This window comes from Pristiophorus japonicus, chromosome 2 (assembly GCF_044704955.1).
Source record: "Pristiophorus japonicus isolate sPriJap1 chromosome 2, sPriJap1.hap1, whole genome shotgun sequence".
NCBI lineage: Eukaryota > Metazoa > Chordata > Chondrichthyes > Pristiophoridae > Pristiophorus > Pristiophorus japonicus.
This window is the reverse complement of record NC_091978.1, coordinates 99,768,075-99,784,483: the sequence shown is the minus strand read 5'-3', so window position 1 is coordinate 99,784,483 and position 16,409 is coordinate 99,768,075.

Below are 16,409 nucleotides of genomic sequence, written 5' to 3'. Positions count from 1 at the left end.
ACTCTGTCCCCTCTTCCAGGACATCTATGTATATTGTAAACAGTTGTGGTCCCAGCACCGATCCCTGTGGCACACCACTAACCACCGATTTCCAACCCGAAAAGGACCATTTATCCCGACTCTCTGCTTTCTGTTAGCCAGCCAATTCTCGATCTATGCTAATACATCTGACTCCGCGTACCTTTATCTTCTGCAGTAACCTTTTGTGTGGCACCTTATCGAATGCCTTTTGGAAATCTAAATACACCACATCCATCGGTACACCTCTATCCACCATGCTCGTTATATCCTCAAAGAATTCCAGTAAATTCGTTAAATATGATTTCCCCTTCATGAATCCATGTTGCGTCTGCTTGATTGCACTATTCCTATCTAGATGTCCCGCTATTTCTTCCTTAATGATAGCTTCAAGCATTTTCCCCACTACAGATGTTAAACTAACTGGCCTAGTTAGTTACCTGCCTTTTGTCTGCCCCCTTTTTTAAACAGAGGCATTACATTAGCTGCTTTCCAATCCGCTGGTACCTCCCCAGAGTCCAGAGAATTTTGTTAGATTATAACGAATGCATCTGCTATAACTTCCACCATCTCTTTTAATACCCTGGGATGCATTTCATCAGGACCAGGGGACTTGTCTACCTTGAGTCCCATTAGCCTGTCCAGCACTACCTCCCTAGTGATAGTGATTGTCTCAAGGTCCTCCCTTCCCACATTCCTGTGACCAGCAATTTTTGGCATGGTTTTTGTGTCTTCCACTGTGAAGACCGAAGCAAAATAATTGTTTAAGGTCTCAGCCATTTCCACATTTCCCATTATTAAATCCCCCTTCTCATCTTCTAAGGGACCAACATTTACTTTAGTCACTCTCTTCCATTTTATATATCGGTAAAAGCTTTTTCTTTCTGTTTTTATGTTTTGCGCAAGTTTACTTTCGTAATCTATCTTACCTTTCTTTATTACTTTCTTAGTCATTCTTTGCTGTCGTTTAAAATTTTCTCAATCTTCTAGTTTCCCACTAACCTTGGCTACCTTATAGGCATTAGTTTTTAATTTGATACTCTTCTTTATTTCCTTGGTTAGCCATGGCTGGTTATCCCTTCTCTTACCGCCCTTCTTTTTCACTGGAATATATTTTTGTTGAGCACTATTAAAGGAAATTTAGGACTTAGATGAGGAGAAATTTCTTCACTCAGAGGGTGGTGAACCTGTGGAATTCTCTGCCACAGATGGCTGTGGAGGCCAAGGGCCAGAGTTTCCTCGTTTTTTTGTATGCTTAACGCCCACTTAAAATCCATTTTACCACTGAAATGACGTATAATGCCCATATAACGCCCATTTAGCCACAAAATGGAAACTGACGGGCATTTTTCGGAAACTTATCGCCGAGCGTTACTTTCCCCATGTGCGTAATGGCAGGAAAAAATAATACCGCCCGCTCATTTCTTTTTGTCGTAAAGAGAACATTTGGCGAAACTAATGCCCAGGAGATCACCCACCATCACTTTCATCACCTCACACACATATCGCCTACAATATCGCTCGCCCAAAAAAACAGCCAGAAAAAGTGGAACTGTTCTGAACTAAAGCCAGCGGTGTGGCTGCCATTTTTTAAATCGCAGGTCGCTTCATTCAAAAGGCTGCTTCAACTTCGGGGGAGTTTGCATTGACTCTGGAGTTCTTCTCAGGTGAAGTGACCATCTCAACAGACATATTTTCAGACTCTGGACTATTGGGGGTTTACTCTTGGTGTATTTTAGTGAGGAAATTATTGCTTCTGATCAATCGCTATTATACTTTCATTGCAATGGGGCCAGCCATTTCTCAGCTTGCATCGATTAATATGCAGATGCTGCAGAGTGCAGATGGCTCAATGTGTGATGTACATCATTATGTTCCCAATTTAAGACATACAAGAATGAGGAGGAGGGCTCGACCATACACACCCCGCATGTACAGGGAAAAGAGGTCTTACCTTGACGTATCTGACCACACCTGCCTTCGGAGACTACGCTTCCACAAGGTGGTGATCAATGAAATATGCAGCCTGCCATCAGGCCATCAGTGTCAGTCGAGGTCAAGGTCACTGCGGCACTGTCTTTCTACGCGTACGGTTCATTTCAGGCCTCAGCAGTCGAGATTTCTCCTCTGTCTCACCATGCCACCCATCGCTGCATTAGACAGTCATGGAGGTCCTGTACATGAGAAGGATGGACTTTAACAGCTTCCCCATGACCATGGAGGCTCAGAGTGACAGGGCTGGAGCATTCTACTGCATTGCTAAGTTCCCCAGGGTGCAGGGAGCTTTAGAGTGCATTCACATCGCTATGCGGCCAACTTCTCAAGACCCGGAGCGTTTTCGTAACAGAAAAGGATTTCACTCCCTGAAGGTCCAACTAGTTGTCGACCACAACCAGATCATCATGGCAGTGAATGCCAAATGTCCGGGCACTTTCGATGAGGCTCACATCCTGCATGAGAGCGCTGTCTCTTACATCTTTAAGAGTCACCACAAAGGACAATGCTGGATGCTTGGTGATAACCGATATGGCCTAGCCACCTGGCTGATGAGGCCCCTGCGTGACACCCACACCAAGGCCGAGAAGCAATACAACCAGAGCCACAGAGGCACACTCAATGTGGTCCAGAAAACAATAACTGTGCTTAAGCCTGAGCAAGTAGCTAAATTTGTGGTCGTGTGCTCCATGCTGCACAATCTGGCTATCAGGAGGGGCCAAGAGTTGCCAGAAGGGAATGATGCTCCACCTCAGGAGAGAGAGGAAGACGAGGACGAGGGGCTGGACGCTGACTAGGGCCAGACAATCAGGCTGGCTATGCAACTGTGCGCACGACCCCCTCCAGACTGCAGGAAAGGGCCCGTGGTGGCTACATAGCTGCAAGACTCTTACGTGAGGAGCTGATATTTGAACGATTTGCCTGAAAGAATGTTGCTGTGACTGAAAATGCTGACACACTGCTGTGTGTGTGTGCAGCTCAGACATCAAAGGTGGCCATCACCTTGGTGCCAGTTAAAGTTTACGTTGATTGAACGTTTTATTTAAAGTTTTATTTAACGTTTTATTTAACCCTTTCATGTTAAAGAATTGTCGGTGTGTAACAGTCCAGCTATCTGAGACAATGCGCAACAAGGTTATGTTCAATAAAATAAATTTTATACCAACATTCATCTGAAATCATAAGTATCAGAGGCAAAAACACCCAGCCCCTGCCCACACTCCAATTTTGTCCACCTTTGACATCAATCAATGTTCAACATGTCCAGTAACACAGGATACAAAGGCAAAGCAGGAGGGTGGTTCCCTCCCCCATACATTACAACAAATTGCATACACCCAGATGGAGATATAACACAGACATCACCTGCGGACATACACCTCACTTTCCTTCCCCCCTCCCCTTCTTCTCCCCACCTCTACCTCTTCCCCTCCTCGCTCCTCAGCGCCTGGCCGAGGAGCTCCTCAGGCGGTGCCTCATTGCAGGGGATGAAGGCAGAGGCGGTGGTTGCACGGGTACGGGAGCGGGGGCTGCCGAGGGGGCAACATTCTCTGATGCAGAAGCAGGATCTTGATCGTTGCTCTCATCTGTCATTCGCAGTGGTGATGCGGAACCTAGAGGTGGAGTGCCACGCTCGGGGACCACTGGGAGGCCTGTGGCAGCAGTGTTCCTGGCTATTGCAACCAGGGCCTCCGCCATGCATGGAATCCACTCAGTCATTGTGGCCAGCTGTCGGGATATGCCTCCCAATGCTTCGATGTGCTGGTCACCAATGTCTACAGTCCTCCTGGATAACTGTGCCATCTCTCCGCTCTCGTGGTGTTCGTGGACCAGACCTGCCATGTCCATGAGGCCTCCGCGGGGTTGGTGCCGTCTTGGGGATAAATGGGGTGCCTTGTGGTGAGGTGCTTGGGGCCGGTACCTCCAGAGTGGAGGCGGGAATGACCGAAGGACCACTAGATGGCCTTGGGATGGAATGGCTTCTGGAGCGTGGTGAAGCAGGTTCCTCGAAGTCTGCACTCTCATCTGTAGAGAACAGACCCAGCGGATTGACGGGCAACAATCGGAGCTCCTCAACACCAGATGTAGGATCTTCCAGAGAGTCGGGCCCCGCACCCCCACCTTCTGGTCTCTGTGGTCTTGCCTGGGGCAGTGCTGCTGGCTGAGCTGCAAAACAGAAATGAGGTTATTAGAGGAGAAGCGGGTGCTAGGGTCACAAGGTGAGTCCAGCACTACACACAGCATATGCACGACAAAAGCACCACCGCTATCAAAATCATCACAGACATCACATTTCATGACCATCAGCACATTTTCATTGCAATGATTTTCATTCGGCCAGCATTATTTCTAGGACAATTTTAGAAATCATCTATTATATATGATTGTTCGGATATGAGTGGATGTGGCATCTATTGACTTTACATCACACAATGGTGTAAACGTTACTCATGTAGCATCACTTCAGGGTCTGCAGATGCTTCCGTGGCTGTCCGGGTGTGCTTCCCCATGAGTGCAAGCACCTGCTCCTCCATCTCAGTGATGTCGCTGGGGACTGATGGCCCCCCCACCTGTTCGCCTCTGCACGAACCTCGTCGTCGATAACTTCTTCTGTAAAAGATGACAGGACGACATGGCATGAGATCATTGTGTGATATCAATGCTAGATATTGTCACAGAGACTGATAACCCATAACCGACAGATGTAATCATGATTATTATGATAATTATCATTCTTTACCTAAAGACGTGTACTGTAACCACAGGCTTTGAGTAAAACATTCCCGGTAAAAGTGAAAGACCTCACATCTGCTGATAGTCACTCATGACTGTTACAAATCAAATTATATAAATACATAAGTACATGTAAATCAATGTAATACTTATTCTTGCGGATCCCACAAGGTCATTCCATCGTTTGCGGCATTGGTTGCCCTCACGCACCTCGTTGGTCGCTGACGAGACCACCTCTGCTATCTCGATCCATATCTTCTGGTAGGCCTTTGGGGTGGGCTTCCATGCCCTCCCAATGTCAAATCACCCCAGCGTAACTCGACTTCCTGCAGGAGGGAGGCATTTGCCTCGCCCGAGAACCTCCTCACTCTTTTGCACCCTCCAATGTGCTCCTCTCCCACCTCACTGCTCTCTCCAGCGTCAGTCTCTACAGCGTGCTGTGATGCCTCCTCCTCTCTCTCCACTATAGGCCAAATTCGAGCAAATATGTGGTTGGTAACAGCTAATTTTTGTTTCCCTATGTGCTGTAAAGCTCTAAACTCTCCCTCCTTCCAAAATCTGCCACACCACACGCACACACGCCTTCAGTCCCTCTTAGCTCCTTCTCTCTCTGTCTCCTCTTCTGCGCATGTCATGATGACCCTTGACTTCCTGAATCGCGGGAAACAAGCATTGCCATGCCATTGCTAAGGACGGCCACACTTTATGGCAGAAGGTCAGCGAGATTTAATGCTACCGCCCATTTCATATCGATCGCAGTAACACCCAATTTCAAAAATGGAGACTCGGTGAGTTGAGAATGGGCGAGAAGCTGACAATCTGAAAACCCATTTTTACCGCCCATGCTGGAAATAACACCCATTTTGGGCGAAAAGCACAAAAGTGTAAAATCTAGCCCCGAGTCACTGAATATATTGAAGAAGGAGACAGATAGATTTCTAGACACAAAAGCCAGAAGGGGTATGGGGAGAAAGCGGGAATATGATGTTGAGATAGAGGATCAGCCATGATCATATTGAATGCGGTGCAGGCTTGAAGGGCTGAATGGCCTATTACTGCTTCTATTTTCTATGTTTTTATGGGCTCAAATTTGGCCAGTATAGATTTCTGGCGCACTCACCAGAGGTGCGCCGATTTTGTAGAACTCCAAGGGTGCCAAAAATCTTCGGGCCGAGTTTGGCCGCTCCACATATTCTCCTCCACGGTGGTATGTGTGTGGCAACTGGATTCAGGGGCGGAGCCAGGTCCCGGTGCTAAAAACAGCGCCGGGACCTCTGCATATGTGCGCTAGAGTGTGCGTGCATGCGCAGTAGCTCCTAGCCCCCAGAATCTGAGAGTGTGTGATGCAGGCTGTGTGGGAGGGGCCGACACTCGGCGTCCCTATCCCAGGCCGAGTGGCCTGTCACTGCCTTCCCGCACTGAGGGCTAAAAGAGGCAGGTTGGTGGGGAGAAGAGTTTTGATGGGGCGGGGAGGGGAAGAGTTTTCATCCGGCGAGGGTGGAAAGCGCTTTGATCCAGCTGGGGGCGGCGGGGGGGAGGAGAAAGAGTTTTGATCCGCGGGAGGGACGGGGGGAGCGGGGGGAGAAAAGAATCTTCAAAGATTTTCCAGTACTTTAATAACTCGATATCGTTACTAAAAATATACTCAGATTAATCAGGCTGACAACACCTACACCCTGTCCAATCTCGTTGCTTGGGATTTTAAAAAAAAACTAGCATTCCTATCATAACACTGTCATTTCAAAGCTACCTGCGCTGATCTCTTAATTCACCGCAGGGTTTTTCAGAATGTACACTTACTCTGGCCTAACTTAGTTTGGAGTAAGTTTTAGCTGGCTAATCGTGCTTAAATGGCTAAAGTGGCTGGTAACAACACCCCCTTTTCAAAAAAAAATCTAAACGAAAAAAAACCTAACCAACTCACTTACACTGGAGCAAATTAAATGGGGAGTGTTGCGAATTTTAAGTTACTCCAAAAAAATTTAGTTGCTCCAAAAAAAACGGAGCAACTCTTGGGGAAACTTGGGCCCTTTCTGATCCTCTCTATCTAGGCCCCTCATAATTTTATACACCTTAATCAGATCTCCCCTCAGCCTCCTCTGTTCCAAAGAAAACAGACCCAGCATCTCCAATCTTATCTCATAGCCAAAATTCTCCAGTCTTGGCAACATTCTTGTCAATCTCCTCTGCAGCCTTTCCAGTGCAATCACATCTTTCCTGTAATGTGGTGATTAGAACTGCACACAGTACTCTAGCTGCTGCCTGACCAGTGTTTTATAAAGTTCAAACATAACCTCCTTGCGCTTGTATTCTATGCCTCGACTAATAAAGTCCAGTATTCCATATGCCTTCTGAACCACCTTATCTACCTGGCCTGCTACATTCAGGCATCTGTGGACCTGCACTCCAAGATCCCTTTGTTCCCCTACACTTTTCAGTGTTGTACCATTTAATGTGTATTCCCATGCCTTGTTAGACCTCCCCAAATGCATTGTCTCAAACTTATCCCGTATGAATTCCATTTGCCACTGTTCTGCCCACCTGACCAGTGTATTGATATCTTCCTGCAATCCGCAGCTTTCGTCTTCATTATCAGCCACACAGCCTGTTTTAGTGTCATCTGCAATCTTCTTAATCATACCCCCAATATTCAAGTCTAAGGGCTAGAACTTCCACTTTTGGGCTTATCGCGTTATTTCCGGCGTGGGCGATAACAAAGGGTTTTCAGATCGTCGGCTTCTCGCCCATTCTCAAAACATCGAGTTTACATTTTTGAAAATGGGCGTTACCGTGAGCGATATCAAATGGGCTGTCGTGTTAAATTTTTCTGACCTTCTCCCATAAAGTGTGGCCATCCTTAGCAACGGCATGGCAACGCTCGATTCCCGCGATTCCTGCAGTCCATGACATGTGCAGAAGAGGAGACAGAGAGAGAGGGAGCTCAGAGGGACTGAAGGAGTGGTTGGGTGTGGTGTGGCAGCTTTGGGAGGAAGGAGGGAGACTTTGGAACTTCACAGAAAGTAGGCAATCAAAAATTAGCTGTTACCAACCACATATTTGACCGAATTTGCCCTATAATGGAGGGAGAGGAGGAGGCATCACAGCACGCTGTGGAGACTGACACTGGAGAGATCAATGAGGTGGGAGAGGAGCACATTGGAGGGCGCAAAAGAGCGAGGAGGTTTTCGGTGAGGCAAATGCCTCCCTCCTGCAGGAGGTCGAGTTATGCTTCGGTGATTTGACACGGAGGGCATGGGAAGCCCACTCCAAGGGCGTACTAGAAGATATGGTCCAAGATAGCAGAGGTGGTCTCGTCAGCGACCAACGAGGTGCGTGAAGGCAACCAATGCCGCAAATGATGGAACAACCTTGTTGGATTCGCAAGAGTATTACATTGATTTACACGTTCTTATGTATTTATATAATTTGATTTGTAACAGTCATGATTTGACTATCAGCAGATGTGAGGTCTTTCACTTTTACCGGGAATGTTTTACTCAAAGCCTGCGGTCACGGTGTACGTCTTTAGGTAAAGAATGATAATAATCATAATAATCATGATTACATCTATCGGTTATGTGTTGTATCAGTCTCTGTGACAGTACCTAGCAATGATATCACTCAATGATCTCATGCCATGTCATCCTGTCACCTTTTACAGAAGAAGCTATCAATGATGAGGTCCATGCTGAGGCGAACGGGTGGGGGGCCACCAGTCGCCAGCGACATCACTGAGATGGAGGAGCAAGTGCTCGCACTCATGGGGACATACCCTCGCACAGCTACGGATGCATCTGCAGACCCTGAAGTGATGCTACATGAGTAAAGCTTACACTGTTGCGTGCTATAAAGTCAATAGATGCCACACCCACTCATATCCGAACAATCATATATGATGGATGATTTCTAAAAGTGTCATAGAAATAATGCTGGCCGAATGAAAATCATTGCAATGCACAATGTGTTGATGGTCATGAAATGTGATGTATGTGAAGATTTTGAGAGCAATGGTCCTTTTGTTGTGCGTATGCTGTGTGTAGCGCTGGACTCACGTTGTCACCCTAGCATCCCCTTCTCCTCTAATAACCTCATTTGTGTCTTGCAGCTCAGCCAGCAGCATGACCCCAGGCAAGGCCACAGAGGCCAGAAGGTGGGGGCGTGGGGCAGGAGTCGGCGGACGATCCTACTACATCTGGTGCTGAGGAGCTCCGATTGTTGCCCGTCAATCCGCTGGGTCTGTTCTCAAAGGATGAGGGCGCGGACTTTGAGGAACCTGCTTCGCCACGCTCCAGAAGCCATTCCACCCGAAGGTCATCTAGTGGTCCTCCAGATATTCCCGCCTCCACTCTGGAGGTTCTGGCCCCAAGCACCTCTCCACAGGGCACCCCATTTGTTCCCAGGGTGGCTCCAATACCGCGGAGGCCTCTTGGACATGGCAGGTCTGTTCCTCGAGCATGACGTTACAGCGGAGAGATGGTACAGTTGTCCAGGAGGACTGTGGATATTGGTGACCAGCTCATCGAAGCATTGGGGGGCATATCCCAACACCTGGCCACCATGACCGAGTTCATTCCACGCATGGCGGAGTCCCTGGATGCGATAGCCAGGAACACGGCTGCCACAGGCCTCCCAGTGGTCCCAGAGCGTGGCACTCCACCCCTAGGTTCTGCATCACCACTGCGAACGACAGATGAGAGCAAGGATCAAGATCCTGCTTCTGCATCATAGAAACATAGAAACACAGAAAATAGGTGCAGGAGCAGGCCATTCAGCCCTTCTAGCCTGCACCGCCATTCAATGAGTTCATGGCTGAACATGAAACTTCAGTACCCCCTTCCTGCTTTCTCGCCATAACCCTTGATCCCCCGAGTAGTAAGGACTTCATCTAACTCCCTTTTGAATATATTTAGTGAATTGGCCTCAACTACTTTCTGTGGTAGAGAATTCCACAGGTTCACCACTCTCTGGGTGAAGAAGTTTCTCCTCATCTCGGTCCTAAATGGCTTACCCCTTATCCTCAGACTGTGACCCCTGGTTCTGGACTTCCCCAACATTGGGAACATTCTTTCTGCATCTAACCTGTCTAAACCCGTCAGAATTTTAAACATTTCTATGAGGTCCCCTCTCATTCTTCTGAACTCCAGTGAATACAAGCCCAGTTGATCCAATCTTTCTTGATAGGTCAATCCCGCCATCCCGGGAATCAGTCTGGTGAACCTTCGCTGCACTCCCTCAATAGCAAGAATGTCCTTCCTCAAGTTAGGAGACCAAAACTGTACACAATACTCCAGGTGTGGCCTCACCAAGGCCCTGTACAACTGTAGCAACACCTCCCTGCCCCTGTATTCAAATCCCCTCGCTATGAAGGCCAACATGCCATTTGCTTTCTTAACCGCCTGCTGTACCTGCATGCTAACCTTCAATGACTGATGTACCATGACACCCAGGTCTCGTTGCACCTTCCCTTTTCCTAATCTGTCACCATTCAGATAATAGTCTGGCTCTCTGTTTTTACCACCAAAGTGGATAACCTCACATTTATCCACATTATACTTCATCTGCCATGCATTTGCCCACTCACCTAACCTATCCAAGTCACTCTGCAGCCTAATAGCATCCTCCTCGCAGCTCACACTGCCACCCAACTTAGTATCATCCGCAAATTTGGAGATACTGCACTTAATCCCCTCGTCTAAATCATTAATGTACAATGTAAACAGCTGGGGCCCCAGCACAGAACCTTGCGGCACTCCACTAGTCACTGCCTGCCATTCTGAAAAGTACCCGTTTACTCCTACTCTTTGCTTCCTGTCTGACAACCAGTTCTCAATCCACGTCAGCACACTACCCCCAATCCCATGTGCTTTAACTTTGCACATTAATCTCTTGTGTGGGACCTTGTCGAAAGCCTTCTGAAAGTCCAAATATACCACATCAACTGGTTCTCCTTTGTCCACTTTACTGGAAACATCCTCAAAAAATTCCAGAAGATTTGTCAAGCATGATTTCCCTTTCACAAATCCATGCTGACTTGGACCTATCATGTCACCATTTTCCAGATGCACTGCTATGACATCCTTAATAATTGATTCCATCATTTTACCCACTACTGAGGTCAGGCTGACCGGTCTATAATTCCCTGTTTTCTCTCTCCCTCCTTTTTTAAAAAGTGGGGTTACATTGGCTACCCTCCACTCCATAGGAACTGATCCAGAGTCAATGGAATGTTGGAAAATGACTGTCAATGCATCCGCTATTTCCAAGGCCACCTCCTTAAGTACTCTAGGATGCAGTCCATCAGGCCCTGGGGATTTATCGGCCTTCAATCCCATCAATTTCCCCAACACAATTTCCCGACTAATAAAGATTTCCCTCAGTTCCCCCTCCTTACTAGACCCTCTGACCCCTTTTATATCCGGAAGGTTGTTTGTATCCTCCTTAGTGAATACCGAACCAAAGTACTTGTTCAATTGGTCTGCCATTTCTTTGTTCCCCGTTATGACTTCCCCTGATTCTGACTGCAGGGGACCTACGTTTGTCTTCACCAACCTTTTTCTCTTTACATACCTATAGAAACTTTTGCAATCCGCCTTAATGTTCCCTGCAAGCTTCTTCTCGTACTCCATTTTCCCTGCCCTAATCAAACCCTTTGTCCTCCTCTGCTGAGTTCTAAATTTCTCCCAGTCCCCAGGTTCGCTGCTATTTCTGGCCAATTTGTATGCCACTTCCTTGGCTTTAATACTATCCCTGATTTCCCTAGATAGCCACGGTTGAGCCACCTTCCCTTTTTTATTTTTACACCAGACAGGAATGTACAATTGTTGTAATTCATCCATGCGGTCTCTAAATGTCTGCCATTGCCCATCCACAGTCAACCCCCTAAGTATCATTCGCCAATCTATCCTAGCCAATTCACGCCTCATACCTTCAAAGTTACCCTTCTTTAAGTTCTGGACCATGGTCTCTGAAATTACTGTTTCATTCTCCATCCTAATGCAGAATTCCACCATATTATGGTCACTCTTCCCCAAGGGGCCTCGCACAATGAGATTGCTAATTAATCCTCTCTCATTACACAACACCCAGTCTAAGATGGCCTCCCCCCTAGTTGGTTCCTCAACATATTGGTCTAGAAAACCATCCCTTATGCACTCCAGGAAATCCTCCTCCACCGTATTGCTTCCAGTTTGGCTAGCCCAATCTATGTGCATATTAAAGTCACCCATTATAACTGCTACACCTTTATTGCATGCACCCCTAATTTCCTGTTTGATGCCCTCCCCAACATCCCTATTACTGTTTGGAGGTCTGTACACAACTCCTACTAACGTTTTTTGCCCTTTGGTGTTCTGCAGCTCTACCCATATAGATTCCACATCATCCAAGCTAATGTCTTTCCTAACTATTGCATTAATCTCCTCTTTAACCAGCAATGCTACCCCACCTCCTTTTCCTTTTATTCTATCCTTCCTGAATGTTGAATACCCCTGAATGTTGAGTTCCCAGCCCTGATCATCCTGGAGCCACGTCTCCGTAATCCCAATCACATCATATTTGTTAACATCTATTTGCACAATTAATTCATCCACCTTATTGCGGATACTCCTTGCATTAAGACACAAAGCCTTCAGGCTTGTTTTATTAACACCCTTTGTCCTTTTAGAATTTTGCTGTACAGTGGCCCTTTTTGTTCTTTGCCTTGGGTTTCTCTGCCCTCCATTTTTCCTCATCTCCTTTCTGTCTTTTGCTTTTGTCTCCTTTTTGTTTCCCTCTGTCTCCCTGCATTGGTTCCCATCCCCCTGCCATATTAGTTTAAATCCTCCCCTGACAAAAAGGAGGCAAAAGCAAAAGACAGAAAGGAGATGAGGAAAAGTGGAGGGCAGAGAAACCCAAGGCAAAGAACAAAAAGGGCCACTGTACAGCAAAATTCTAAAAGGACAAAGGGTGTTAAAAAAGCAAGCCTGAAGGCTTTGTGTCTTAATGCAAGGAGTATCCGCAATAAGGTGGATGAATTAATTGTGCAAATAGATGTTAACAAATATGATGTGATTGGGATTATGGAGACGTGGCTCCAGGATGATCAGGGCTGGGAACTCAACATCCAGGGGTATTCAACATTCAGGAAGGATAGAATAAAAGGAAAAGGAGGTGGGGTAGCATTGCTGGTTAAAGAGGAGATTAATGCAATAGTTAGGAAAGACATTAGCTTGGATGATGTGGAATCTATATGGGTAGAGCTGCAGAACACTAAAGGGCAAAAATCGTTAGTGGGAGTTGTGTACAGACCTCCAAACAGTAGTAGTGATGTTGGGGAGGGCATCAAACAGGAAATTAGGAGTGCATGCAATAAAGGTGCAGCAGTTATAATGGGTGACTTTAATATGCACATAGATTGGGCTAGCCAAACTGGAAGCAATACGGTGGAGGAGGATTTCCTGGAATGCATAAGGGATGGTTTTCTAGACCAATATGTCGAGGAACCAACTGGGGGGGAGGCCATCTTAGACTGGGTGTTGTGTAATTAGAGAGGATTAATTAGCAATCTCATTGTGCGAGGCCCCTTGGGGAAGAGTGACCATAATATGGTGGAATTCTGCATTAGGATGGAGAATGAAACAGTTAATTCAGAGACCATGGTCCAGAACTTAAAGAAGGGTAACTTTGAAGGTATGAGGCATGAATTGGCTAAGATAGATTGGCTAATGATACTTAAGGGGTTGACTGTGGATGGGCAATGGCAGACATTTAGAGAACGCATGGATGAATTACAACAATTGTACATTCCTGTCTGGCGTAAAAATAAAAAAGGGAAGGTGGCTCAACCGTGGTTATCTAGGGAAATCAGGGATAGTATTAAAGCCAAGGAAATGGCATACAAATTGGCCAGAAATAGCAGCGAACCTGGGGACTGGGAGAAATTTAGAACTCAGCAGAGGAGGACAAAGGGTTTGATTAGGGCAGGGAAAATGGAGTACGAGAAGAAGCTCGCAGGGAACATTAAGGCGGATTGCAAAAGTTTCTATAGGTATGTAAAGAGAAAAAGGTTGGTGAAGACAAACGTAGGTCCCCTGCAGTCAGAACCAGGGGAAGTCATAACGGGGAACAAAGAAATGGCAGACCAATTGAACAAGTACTTTGGTTCAGTATTCACTAAGGAGGACACAAACAACCTTCCGGATATAAAAGTGGTCAGAGGGTCTATTAAGGAGGAGGAACTGAGGGAAATCTTTATTAGTCGGGAAATTGTGTTGGGGAAATTGATGGGATTGAAGGCCGATAAATCCCCAGGGCCTGATGGACTGCATCCCAGAGTACTTAAGGAGGTGGCCTTGGAAATAGCGGATGCATTGACAGTCATTTTCCAACATTCCATTGACTCTGGATCAGTTCCTATCGAGTGGAGGGTAGCCAATGTAACCCCACTTTTTAAAAAAGGAGGGAGAGAGAAAACAGGGAATTATAGACCGGTCAGCCTGACCTCAGTAATGGGTAAAATGATGGAATCAATTATTAAGGATGTCATAGCAGCGCATTTGGAAAATGGTGACATGATAGGTCCAAGTCAGCATGGATTTGTGAAAGGGAGATCATGCTTGACAAATCTTCTGGAATTTTTTGAGGATGTTTCCAATAAAGTGGACAAAGGAGTACCAGTTGATGTGGTATATTTGGACTTTCAGAAGGCTTTCAACAAGGTCCCACACAGGAGATTAATGTGCAATGTTAAAGCACATGGGATTGGGGGTAGTATGCTGACGTGGATTGAGAACTGGTTGTCAGACAGGAAGCAAAGAGTAGGAGTAAATGGGTACTTTTCGGAATGGCAAGCAGTGACTAGTGGGGTACCGCAGGGTTCTGTGCTGGGGCCCCAGCTGTTTACATTGTACATTAATGATTTAGACGAGGGGATTAAATGTAGTATCTCCAAATTTGCGGATGACACTAAGTTGGGTGGCAGTGTGAGCTGCGAGGAGCATGCTATGAGGCTACAGAGTGACTTGGATAGGTTAGGTGAGTGGGCAAATGCGTGGCAGATGAAGTATAATGTGGATAAATGTGAGGTTATCCACTTTGGTGGTAAAAACAGAGAGACAGACTATTATCTGAATGGTGACAGATTAGGAAAAGGGAAGGTGCAACGAGACCTGGGTGTCATGGTACATCAGTCATTGAAGGTTGGCATGCAGGTACAGCAGGCGGTTAAGAAAGCAAATGGCATGTTGGCCTTCATAGCGAGGGGATTTGAGTACAGGGGCAGGGAGGTGTTGCTACAGTTGTACAGGGCCTTGGTGAGGCCACACCTGGAGTATTGTGTACAGTTTTGGTCTCCTAACTTGAGGAAGGACATACTTGCTATTGAGGGAGTGCAGCGAAGATTCACCAGACTGATTCCCGGGATGGTGGGACTGACCTATCAAGAACGACTGGATCAACTGGGCTTGTATTCACTGGAGTTCAGAAGAGTGAGAGGGGACCTCATAGAAACGTTTAAAATTCTGACGGGTTTGGACAGGTTGGATGCAGGAAGAATGTTCCCAATGTTGGGGAAGTCCAGAACCAGGGGTCACAGTCTAAGGATAAGGGGTAAGCCATTTAGGACCGAGATAAGGAGAAACTTCTTCACCCAGAGAGTGGTGAACCTGTGGAATTCTCTACCACAGGAAGTAGTTGAGGCCAATTCACTAAATATATTCAAAAGGGAGTTAGATGAAGTCCTTACTACTCGGGGGATCAAGGGGTATGGCGTGAAAGCAGGAAGTGGGTACTGAAGTTTCATGTTCAGCCATGAACTCGTTGAATGGCGGTGCAGGCTAGAAGGGCTGAATGGCCTGCTCCTGCACCTATTTTCTATGTTTCTATGTAACGGCACTAGCAAACACTCCCCCTAGGACATTGGTTCCGGTCCTGCCCAGGTGCAGACCGTCCGGTTTGTACTGGTCCCACCTCCCCCAGAACCGGTCCCAATGCCCCAGGAATTTGAATCCCTCCCTGCTGCACCACTGCTCAGAGAATGTTGCCCACTCGGCAGCCCCAGCTCCCGTACTTGCGCAACCACCGCATCTTCCATCGTCCCCCCCAATGAGGCACCACCTGAAGAGCTCCTCGGCCAAGCACCTTGGAGCGAGGAGAGGAAGGGGTAGATGTGGGGAGAAGAAAGAGAGGGGGGAAGGAAAGTGAGGTGCATGTGCGCAGGTGATGGCTGTCTTATATCTCCATCTGGATGTATGCAATTTGTTGCAATGTATGGGGACTGGGGATCATGCTCCTGCTTTGCCTTTGTATTCTGTGTTGGGGGACATGTTGAACATGTGATTTATGTCAATGGTGGAAAAAGTGGGGTGTGGGTGGGTGTTGGGTGTTATTTCCTGTGATACTTATGATTTCAGACCAATTGTTGGTTTTAAACTTTTGTTATTGAACATAACCTTGTTGCGCATTGTCTCAGATAGCTGGACCGTTACACACCGGTGATTCCTTACCATGAAAGGGTTAAATACAACTTAACTTCAATCAATGTAAACTTTAACTGGCACCAAGGTGATGAGCACCATTGATGTCTGAGCTGCACACACACACAACAGTGTGTCAGTGTTGTCACTCACAGCAACGTTCTTTCAGTCAAATCGTTCAGATATCAGCTCCTCACGTAAGAGTGGGATTTA